General features: G+C 34.7%; 1 protein-coding gene across 1 annotated transcript in view; it reads left to right on the plus strand.

Moving 5' to 3' along the window:
* LOC102817604 (1,4-alpha-glucan-branching enzyme-like) overlaps positions 1-11,033 on the plus strand; it is a 477,609-nt gene that overhangs the window by 277,951 nt on the left and 188,625 nt on the right. The window lies entirely within an intron of this gene.

Genomic DNA, 11,033 nt, shown 5'->3' on the forward strand with positions numbered 1-11,033 from the left:
GTTCTCATGTTCTGTTCAAACAACTGCCTCTTGGTCCAGGTACAGATTCCTCATGAGCACAATTAAGTGTTCCATAATACTCATACTTCGCAGTGTTGTCTGTAGTCTGTCATGATCCACACAGTCGAAAGCCTTTGTGTAGTAAATAAAGCACAGGTAAACATCTCTCTTGTATTCTCTGCTTTCAGCCAAGATCCACCGGACATCAGCAATGATATCTCTCATTTCATGGCCTGTTTTGAATCCGTCTTGAACCTCTGGAAGTTCTCTATTAGTGCAGGCTTGCAGCCGTTCCTGTTTTACCTTTAGTAAAACTTTACTCGCATGGGATATCAAAGAGATTGTCCGAGGATGTCCGCGTTCTCTTGGGTCACATCTCTTTGGAATGAGCACAAATACGGATCTCTTCCAATCAGTTGGCCAGATAGTTGTCTTCCAAATTTCTTGCCAGAGATAAGTGAGTGCCTCCTATTCCACCTCACATTCTTTAAAGATTTCAAATTTATACCATTAATTCCAGTGCCTTGTTTTTTTGTCAATTTCTTTAATGCACCTTAGACTTCTTCCTTCAGTATCATTGGCTCTTGATCATATGCTACCTCTTGAAATGGTTGAACATTAACCATTTCCTTTTTGTACAGTGACTCTGTGTTTTCATTCCTTCTTATTTTGATGCTTTCTGCATCATTCAGTAATTTGTCCAGAGAATCCTTCAATAATAAAAGTTGAGGCTTGAATTTTTTTCTTCAGTTCACCCAGCCTAAGAAATGCTGAGCATGTTATTCCTTTTTGGTTTTCTGACTCCAGATCTTTGCACATTTTCTTATATTTGACTTTATCTTCTCGAACTGACCTTTTAAATTTTCTGTTCAGCTCTTGTACCTCCATTTTTCTTCCATTTGCCTTAGCATGTCTACCCTGGAGAACAAGTTTCAGTGTGTCTTTTGACATCCATCTTTCTTGTCTTCTTAAAGACTTTTTGCTTTCTTCATGTATGATATTCTTGATGTAATCCCACAGTTCTTCTGGTCTTTGGTCTTTAATGTTTAATGTATCATGAGAGCCAAAATGTGTCCTTGAATATATCTCACCTGAATTTAGAGATTATCTGAAGAACAGATTAGAAAAAAACTTTTTAGATATTATCAAATATCTTAAGACACTGAGTTGCCAGGCCTGGTAGTTTAGGACTATATTGTTAGGGGACACTATGGTCAATTGACCTACCATAGACCTCAAAGACAATGTTCTATGTCTGGCTTTGATCAATAGCATCTCTGACTTTAAAAGTTCATCTAAGGTGCAACTACTGGTTTCTCCATATGTGGAAAAAAGAAAATTAATGAGAATTTGAAGATGCTTGGAATCAACTAGTCCAGTGGACCAATAAAATATATTCATATTACTCAGAACATCTCTGACACCAGAAGAATTAGATGGTGGCCAGTTACCACTATCAACTTCTCTGAAAAGGATAACATTAGAAGGTTTTGGATAGAGTGGGGGGAAATGTGAAAGAAAATTCTATAAATTATATATTTTTTAAAAAATTGTGCTTACTTGTCAGAAAAACTAGAGGAACCCAAGACTATGGCCTTTGACCATCTTTTAGATCTGAAACTGAAGTCATGTTTATGGTCCAATTTCCAGCCAAGAAGTAGATAGATATATATTGTTGTTGTTATTGTTAAGTGCTATATAAGGTTTCTAAAGCTGCATGTCTTTGTGGGAGCAGAAAGCTTCATCTTTGTCCCATGGAGCAACTGCCAGGCATGAACCACTGACTTTGCAGTTTGCAGTATAGTGCTTATCCTACAAAACTACCATGCTCCATATATATGTGTTTTTGTCATTGTTGTTAAGTGACATTGAGTTGGCTCTGACTCCTAGCAACCCTGTGTAGGATTCCTGAGGAGCAGCTGGTAGGTTTGAACTGCTGACCTTGGTCTGTGTACATATTCCTTCCTCATGAGCACAATTAAGTATCCTAGAATTCCAGTTCTTCTCAATGTTATCTATAGTGTGTTATGATCTGTACAACATCATCCATAAAAATATATATATATAATCTTTTTGGTCTTCTCTACTTTCAGCCAATATCCAGGTGGACATCAGTAATCATATTCCTTGATCTATGTCCTCTTTGTAATTCAGTTTGAATTTCTGGCAACTCCCTATCGATGTATTTGTACAACTGTTTTTGAATTATCTTCAGTATAATTTTACTTGATATAATGGCATGGATCTGTGATTTCTGCATTCTGTTGAGTCACCTTTCTTTCTAATGGGCACAGATATGAAACTCTTCCAATCACTTGGCCAGGTAGCTGTCTTTCAAATTTCTTGGTACAGATGAATGACTGCCTCAAGTGCTTCATCAGTTTTCTGAAACATTTCTATTTCTATTCTGTCATTTCCTGGAGCCTTGTTTTTCACCAATGCCTGAATTGCAATTTGGGCTTTAATACCATCAGTTCTTGGTAATATGTTACCTCTCAAAACATCTGAACATTGATCAATTATTTTTGGTACAGTGATTGTGTATCCCTTCCATCTTTTTTAATGTTTCCTGCATCATTCAACATTTTGTGTGTAGAATTGTTTTTAGTATTGCAAGTCAAGGCTTGAATATTTTCTTCAGTTCTTTCAGCTTGAGAAATACTGAACATATACTTCCCTTTATATTTCCTAACCAGTTATTTGCACATTTTATTTATAATGTTTGACATTGTCTTCTTAAGCTGCCCTCTGAAATTTACTTCTTCATTTCTTCCAGTTACTTTAGCTTCTCTGTGTTCAGGAGAAAGTTTCAGTCTCTTCTGAAATTCATTTTGGTCATTACTTTCTGTCTTGTCCTTTTAATAACCCCTTACTTTATTGATATAAGATGTTCTTGATGTAATCATACAATTCCTCTGGCCTTCTTTTATTAATGTCTAATGCATCAAATCAGTTCTTGAGATGGTCTCTAAATTCAGGTGGGAAATACTCAGGGTCATATTCTGCTTCTTATGGACTTTTTAAAATTTTCTTCAGTTTCAACCGCTATTTGCATATGAGAAAATGATGTTTTTTTTAATAGTCACTTCCTATTGCTTTTGCTTATGATACTGAGCTTCACCATCGTCTCTTTCCACAGAAATATCCAGTTTAATTCCTGCTTGTTCTATCTGGAGAGTTCCACATGTAGAGTCACTGTTTATGTTGTTTTAAAAAAATGGTATTTGCAGTGAATAAGTTATTGGTCTTGCAAAAATCTGTCATGGGATCTCCAGCATCATTTCTGTCACCAAGACTATATTTTCCAACTATGGATCCCTCCTCTTTGTTTCCAACTTTTGCATTCCCATCACTAGTAATTACCAGTACATCTTAATTGCATGATTGATCAAATACATGGTGGACTACCCATATAATAGCTAAAAAAAAAAATTAATTAATCCATTAGTGTTTTTAACTTGTCATCATAGCTGGATCAGTATGAACAGTTATTATTATGAGTAGTTAGTGATTGTTTTTTCCTAAGCATAATACAGATATTTGCTCTTTTCCAATATGTTATTTTTCCTGAAATTTTTTTTCTAATTTCTCACTTGCCACATATTTCTATATTTCCTAACTTCTCATCAAAAATCACTATAAACTATTTAATTATATTTATTTCTTCCATTAGCAAATATTTTTCATTATTGCTGGTATTTATTTTATTTACTCTGAGTCAATAGCTTTATATATTCTGGGAGCTAACTCATTATAGACAATTTTCATGCTTGAAAATTCAGACACAATCTTTAGAAAGAAATTCCAAATCATAGTTTAATCTTTAATCTTTTCTTTTAACATCTCAGATTCAGCTTGCTCTTAGATATCTCCTGTAATGTGAAAGTTACTATCTTATGAGAGCCCATTCCATATTTAAACAGTTCTCTACCTTAGAAGATTCTTTTTTTCTACTGTGTTAAACCATGTTTATTCATTTGTAACTCTTGGAAGCTCACACAACAGATCTGATCTCTTTTCTATGTAGTTTGTGAGTATCCTACCCTGGGGCTCTTTTTAAGGGTACTGGATATAGTTCCATTCTCCCCCCCCCCATTTTTGTTTTATGGAATTACATAGTTTTTATTTCTTACTTGTTAACAAACTTAAATCTACCTATACCCACTAACATATGGAATGCTGAATTGAATGTAATATGTCAAAAAGGTCTGACTGTTTTGTATTGAGTTTTAGTCAAAAATAGCCATGACAAAGTACAGGAATGTACCACCACATGCCTGTTTGCAATTTCATACTTGAAAAGTACAATTATATCCTAATGTTTCCAGTGCTGTCCTATCATCTTTAGTGGCATCATTTGTTGGTTTGTTTACATGATTTAATTGCCATTGTTGTTGTTAAGTGCCATTGAGTCGGTTCTGACCCATGCGACCCTGAACAGGGTTTCCGAGGCTGTAAATCTTTATGGGAGCAGAAAGCCGCCTCTTTCTCCCATGGAGCAGCTGGTAGTTTCGAACTGCTGACCTTGTGGTTCACAGCCGATTCATAACCAAAATGCTACCAGAGCACCTTATTTTATTGAATTGCCATAGAGTGTACTATAAAATTTAGTTGTTGTGGTTTTTTATTGTATGCCTTGATAGAAAGCTAGTCAAAACTGTTCAATTGATCATGTATTTTAAATGAGACTCTAAAAGGTCACGTGGGTAATTCTTATGTATACCTACATAATGAATAAAGGTATACATTCAAGGAAGGAAATCAGACCACCTTTTATGTTTTAAAAAACTCAGCTGGGTACTTGTCAGTGCTCACAGTCTGTTCTCTAAAACCATTAAGCTAAACCTGAAATCACACTGGTCACCTCTAACCCAGTGGAACACAGTGGCCACCACTGAAGAGGAAAGCAAAGCATTTGTTTTCAAGCATGTATTACCAATAAGCTTCAGACCTTCAGAGCACTATTAAGCATTTGTTTCAGCTAGCCATTGTGATGAGATTACCTCTGAGGGTAATGGGCCACTCTCAAACATCTGTCTCATAAAATCAATATTAGAAATATATATATAATATATATGCCACTGGAAATTTATGGAATATTTTTATCTTGTTTTATTATGATAATAAATATTTAAAAAGTCTTTCCTCATGAAGTGTTTATGAATTGGGAGAAACAAACTTATAAATCTTTAGATATGAATATATTTTATTCACAGTCATGAATTTGTCTTCACCTTGATATTCCTTTTTCACCATTAAGAGTTGCACTTTCAGTAAAATAGACTGATGCCAAAAACCAACAAGTATCTATAAAACAAAGTCTTTGAAATTATCTTTTGATTAAGCTACTATATTATAGTTCAGTATATTGGATTTTTGAATGTCACTGGAGAGAGTTAGAAATATCAGCACAGAGCTACTTTTACTTAATATTGATGTTATCTTTGAGAAAGAAAAGGCAGATTTTGAAACTCTGATCCAAACACATGACATGTGATATTCATGCTGTTCTTGCTAAATGGTGTCATGTCAGTTCTGACATAGAGCTTGTATAGTGTTTCCAAGGATTGGCTGGTGGATTTGAACTACCAATCTTGTAGTTAGTGATTATCCTACATAGCCACAGCAGAACTCAGTGATATTCACAGTGGTTAGAAAAGTCAGATAACTTCAGTACTCTAGTAATTTTTGTGAATGTCAGTTTTCTCTTGATCAGAAGTTCTCTTCTATATGTGCAGTTGGTTTTCTGCTCACATTTATTTTTTCATTTGTTATTATTTAAAAATATACTTTCTTCATCCTCAAGTATTTTTCATGTAACTAGCTATGAACGCATTCAAATTACATTTTAGGAACAACTTGGGTCAAATTTGAGATACTTACGGCTCTATTTTTAGCAGTTTGTATATTCGTAAACTCTAAATCTACATTAAATTATAAAAATTATTTCCAAAGGTTTGATTGTTAACAAATAACAATATTGACAATAAACTACATTGTGATGGTAACTGATAAATTAGAATAAAGAATATATGAGCAAGTGAAGCTTAGGGAAAGGCAGCTGTATGTGGCATTTGAATTGGCAAGTTCCAGCAGCTTCCTGTGAGACATTTTTCAACTGCATTACCAATACTAACCAGATTGCATAAGCAAAAAAAGAGACAAAAAACAGAAGTCCAGGAAAAAGAATTAGAAAATAAGTGTTGGAGGTATGGACACAAGTACAGTCTATTGTAAATTATTTATTTGTCCTATTAGAGCATACAGTTTTTACTTTAAAATTTGAGCTTTGAACAGTGTTTGAGAGGAGAAAGAGTCAGGAAGACAAGAACTTGATGCTTCAACCCTTAAGTACCTAACTTGTAAAAATCACCTAATACCACTTTTATTCAATTTCCTAATCTGCAATGTGTTGCTGTTGTTGTTAAGTGCTGTTGAGTAAATTTTTATACATAGCAATCTTGTATAGGATTTCCGAGGAGTGGCTGGTGAATTTGAACCACTGATAGAGAAATACAATTTCTATAATAAGAGTTAAGAGAACATTAAATATGATCAAATGGATAAAGCATTTGATGCATTATAGAATTTCAGTGAAGGATAGTTTTGTGTTCATTTTTTCACTCCTAGCATGCAAGCTTCCAACCACTAAAAGGGGAGAGAAAAGCAAATCTTACAGGGCCTAACAGATACATACTATGACTCTGACAGTTATCTCATGTTGAGCATTGTTTGGAAGACATTGTGTTATGTAGTTACAAATGTTCACAATGACAGTTCTACATGTCACTGAAAAAAAAAAAAAAAATAATGTCAAAAACCTGTTCAGTGATCTTTAGATTTAAAAATGCTATTTGGAGAGGTCTTCTCTGAAAGATAGAATGATGATGTTTCCTAAATGTGTAACTTTCTTAAATGCCTAATTTAATTAAATACTAAAGTTCACACTAAGCATATAACAGTGTGATCTTAGGATAGAAAATAAAATTAAAATAAATTTTTAAAAATTACTAACATTCAGAATAACTGGAAAGATGTATCTTAATAGAATTTCCCTCAAGAAGGCTGGTCATTGGAAGAAGCATCTTGGATTTAGCTCTAGAAATGGTGCCTCCCCTATTCCCACCTTAGTTGTATAGTGTTGGCACATTATGTAGCCCTTACCAGGAATTATAGAAGAGGAGACATAGGGGTTGGAAATTTTTTCTCAACTGTTATATATAATTTAGTTTATGAAAGTTGAGCAGTAATATAGAAGACCCTTGATGATTGTACTAGTTGTGACATACTACTGTTGTGGAAGAAAACAAATACACTACAGGTTCGTCATCTCCAATTTGTTGAATTCAGCAACAAGAATTAATGTGGTAAAATAGATTTGCTTCTAATGGAAGTTGGAAGCAAAAATTCATCTAAAACTAATCATGGATGAAGAGGATTATAACATTTCTTGCTTATAACACAGGCTCTTATATATGATTCCATTTATCAAACTCCCCATGTTGTCTTGCAACACACTAAAAATGACCAGTATAAGAAATATCAGTTAGAAATAGCACTTATAATAACATGAAAGTAGGCCTATAAAGTAAAGAAAAACAGCAGGGAGGTACACACTCCTTAGAATAGTCAATCAAATATCAAAAGGGCAGCATTTCCCCAGGGATAAAGCACAGAAACCAGGAAAGGATAGGAAAGAAGAACAAACAGAAACAGTAAACACAGGAAGAAAGTAGGAACAATGCTGTTCCATTGTGGAGTTTACAATCAGTGTAATTAAACATCTATGAATTGTGAATAGAAAACCAATTTGCTCTGTAAACTTTCACCCAAATGACAATAAAAACTTAAAAAAAAAAATTAAGGAATTAAAATAGGGCTTATATTTTAAGAAATTTACGTAGAAGAATTATGAAAAATAAATAGGTATAAATTAGAAATAGATGACATTATAAACTGAATAAAAGCAATTAGAATTAAATAAAAAATTCTAAAACGCATACTAAAAATATTTTGTCAAATAAAATTATTAAAATAAGTAATGTTATATTAAGTTAATGAAAACCTAATAGGGATTGAATATAAATAATTAAAATACAGTAGCAATCGTCTTCAGCCTATAACTGATTGGGATACCTGAAAGGGGTGCTAGAACTTGCCCAGTGAATGAGGCTTCTTATTGAGCCTTTGTTGTGTATAAGACCCTAAGTGGAATCCTGATCTCCATCCAGAACCTTCTGAGGTGAGAAATTTCCAGTTGAAAAGATAAGAAGACTAGCCTGGAGCAGCTAAAGATACAGAAGATACTCCTTGAAAGAAAGATCAGCAGGAAAAGCAAAAACTGATTGGATACCATAAGAACAACCAAGTTGTTTTCCAGGAAGCCTCAAGTCCCTTCTTGACAAACCCCTTCCACCACTGAAACTCAAAGGGAATACACGAGCAGGCATGTAATCTTGCTGGCGACTACATTGAGCTACTTTTGAGTGGAAGTGGGAGAAAAGCAGCAATGAAGAGGTGGACTGAGTCTGACCACATTACATACTCCCGTTGACCTGGAGTATCGTGAGAGATGGTTGGCCAGAAGTATGGTGAGCTTCTCTGAATTGCCCATGTAATATGAAGTGAGAGGAGATGTACAAGGATACCCAAACTTACAGATAGTGCTCATTGGACCTACCTTCAATGGTTGGATGATCAGAACCCGACTAGAAGAAGATAAAGAAAACAAGTGTAAATAATTACAATCTGATGAACTTAATCTATACTTATGAAAGTAGTAGCTTAAAATACTAACCAAGAGGGAAGGAGTTTTCACAGCAAGGATCATTCCTATCCCCTCTGTACATAGGATTGATAGGGCTACTTAGACATTGGCTAACCAAAATGGAAGAGTTGTAAAAAGCATGAAGTGACTAGCTTACAAGTTTTCAAGAGGGAGTTTAGATTCAGAGTGTGTATGGGAAGATAGTATCCCTACTGAGTGGTTTTCATCCTGTCTAGATAGGTCTGGTGAAAGGAGATGGGGACAAGACTCTTATGAGTCAATAGTGGTCATTGTTATTATGACTAATTGCGATTGTTGCAACTGTAAAGGTAAAAGTTTTGTAGCAAAAAGGTTGATTGATCTTGTTGTCCTGGAGTGGAGGACCCTGGGACCATCAAGGGAGAAGAGTGGGAGTGAAATGTGGGAACCTACCCAGAGAAGCAGTGATGCCAGAGATGTAGGCAGAGATGATGACGTGGAAAGACAGAGAAGCTGAGGACTCTAGACTCATGAAGGGAGAGGGACTGTGTGCTGGCGGCTAGGGGCAGGCTTGCAGGGTGTGCCCTTTGGTTGTTTGAAAGTTTGTATATTCTTGAGTGTTTTGGTGCACATCCAAAAACAACAAAAATTAAAAACAGGGAATAGAAGCAAATACTGTTGAATGATGAAGCATGCAGGAGATTGTAATCATTGCTGTGAAACGAAATACAATGGGATGAGAGGAAAACTGATGTTCCCCCATGTAAATGATCACTCAATTCACAACAAAAAGGTTTAAAAAATTATTAAATTCCACAATAACAACAGTATTAGATTAAATTTGAAATGTATAAAAATCTCCACCCCTTAGAATTAAAACTATTAGAAAATAAGAAAAAAAATCCAGTGGCACATTGACATAGAACTGCCAGAATTTAAAGCTGAATTCAGAAGAGGACTTGGCACTTAGGATATCTTTGCTGACATCAGGTGGATCTTGGTTGGATGGAGAAAATACCAGAAAGATGTTTAATTATTTTATTATTAGTAGTATTTTATGGTTTCATTGTTTGTTCTCCATTCCTTCTTTTATTTTTATTTATTTAAATTTTACTGTGAAAGTTTACATGGCAAATCATTAGTTTTATATTCAACAAGTCATATTTTGTTTCATTGCAATGATTACAATCTCCTCCATGTTGTATCATTTACCAGTATTTACCTATCCCCCTTTTCTTTCTTTTTTTTTCAAATTTTTATTGTGAATTAAGTGATAGTTTACATGGGAGAACATCAGCTCTACACTCATTGTTTCATTGCAATGATTACAATCCCCTCCATGCATCATCATTCAGAAGTATTTTTGGAGGGAGGGCATATATACAAAAAAATTCAGGAATATTTACTCATCTAAGCAAGAAAGGGTACATTCTTCAAGACTGCCTCCTGGCCACCAACACACAGCCTTCCTCTTTCCATAAGGTAATTATACAGTCCTCTGCTGCTCTATTTCTCCATGACCTCATCTCTGTCTCCATCTCTGGTGTTGTTGCTTCTCTTGATAGGGTCCTATATCTGCTCCTGCTCCTGCTTCCTTGATGGTCCTAGGGTCCTCTGTTCCTGGACTGTAAGATCTTAACTACTCTCCTGTTTTTGTTACAAAGCTTCTTTCTTTACAGTTGTGTCAGTTGCAATTAGTGATGATAACAATTACTTGCTATTGAATCATTAGCATTTTATCTCAGTCTTTCAAGATGTTTACTTTTGCTTTATTGACTTTGCAAAGGATTTGACTGTGTGAATCATGGCAAGTTGTGGATAATATTGTGAAGCATGAGTATTCAATAACACTTAATTGTGCTTGTAAGAAACCTGTACATAGACCAAGATGCAGTTGTTAGAAAACAACAAGGGTATGCTAAGTGGTTTAAAATCAAGAAAGGTTTGTAACAGAGTTGTATCCTTTCTTGGTACTTATTCAATCTGGATGCTGAGCATATACTGTAAAAGCTAAAATATCTGAATAAAAGTATAGCATCAATATTGGAGGAAGACTCATTAACAACCTCTGAAATCAGATGATACAATCTTGCTCGCTGGAAGCAAAGAAGACTTAAAATATTTATTGATGAAGATCAAGACTACAGTCCTCAATGTGGATTGGACTACAATGTAAAGAATATGAAAACCCTTAAAAGTGGACCAATACATTATGATTAAGGGAGAAAAAAAATGAAGTTGTCAAAGACTTCATTTTGCTTGGGTCCATAATAATCACTCATGGAAA

Source organism: Chrysochloris asiatica, unplaced genomic scaffold (genome assembly GCF_000296735.1).
Source record: "Chrysochloris asiatica unplaced genomic scaffold, ChrAsi1.0 scaffold00298, whole genome shotgun sequence".
Lineage (NCBI taxonomy): Eukaryota > Metazoa > Chordata > Mammalia > Afrosoricida > Chrysochloridae > Chrysochloris > Chrysochloris asiatica.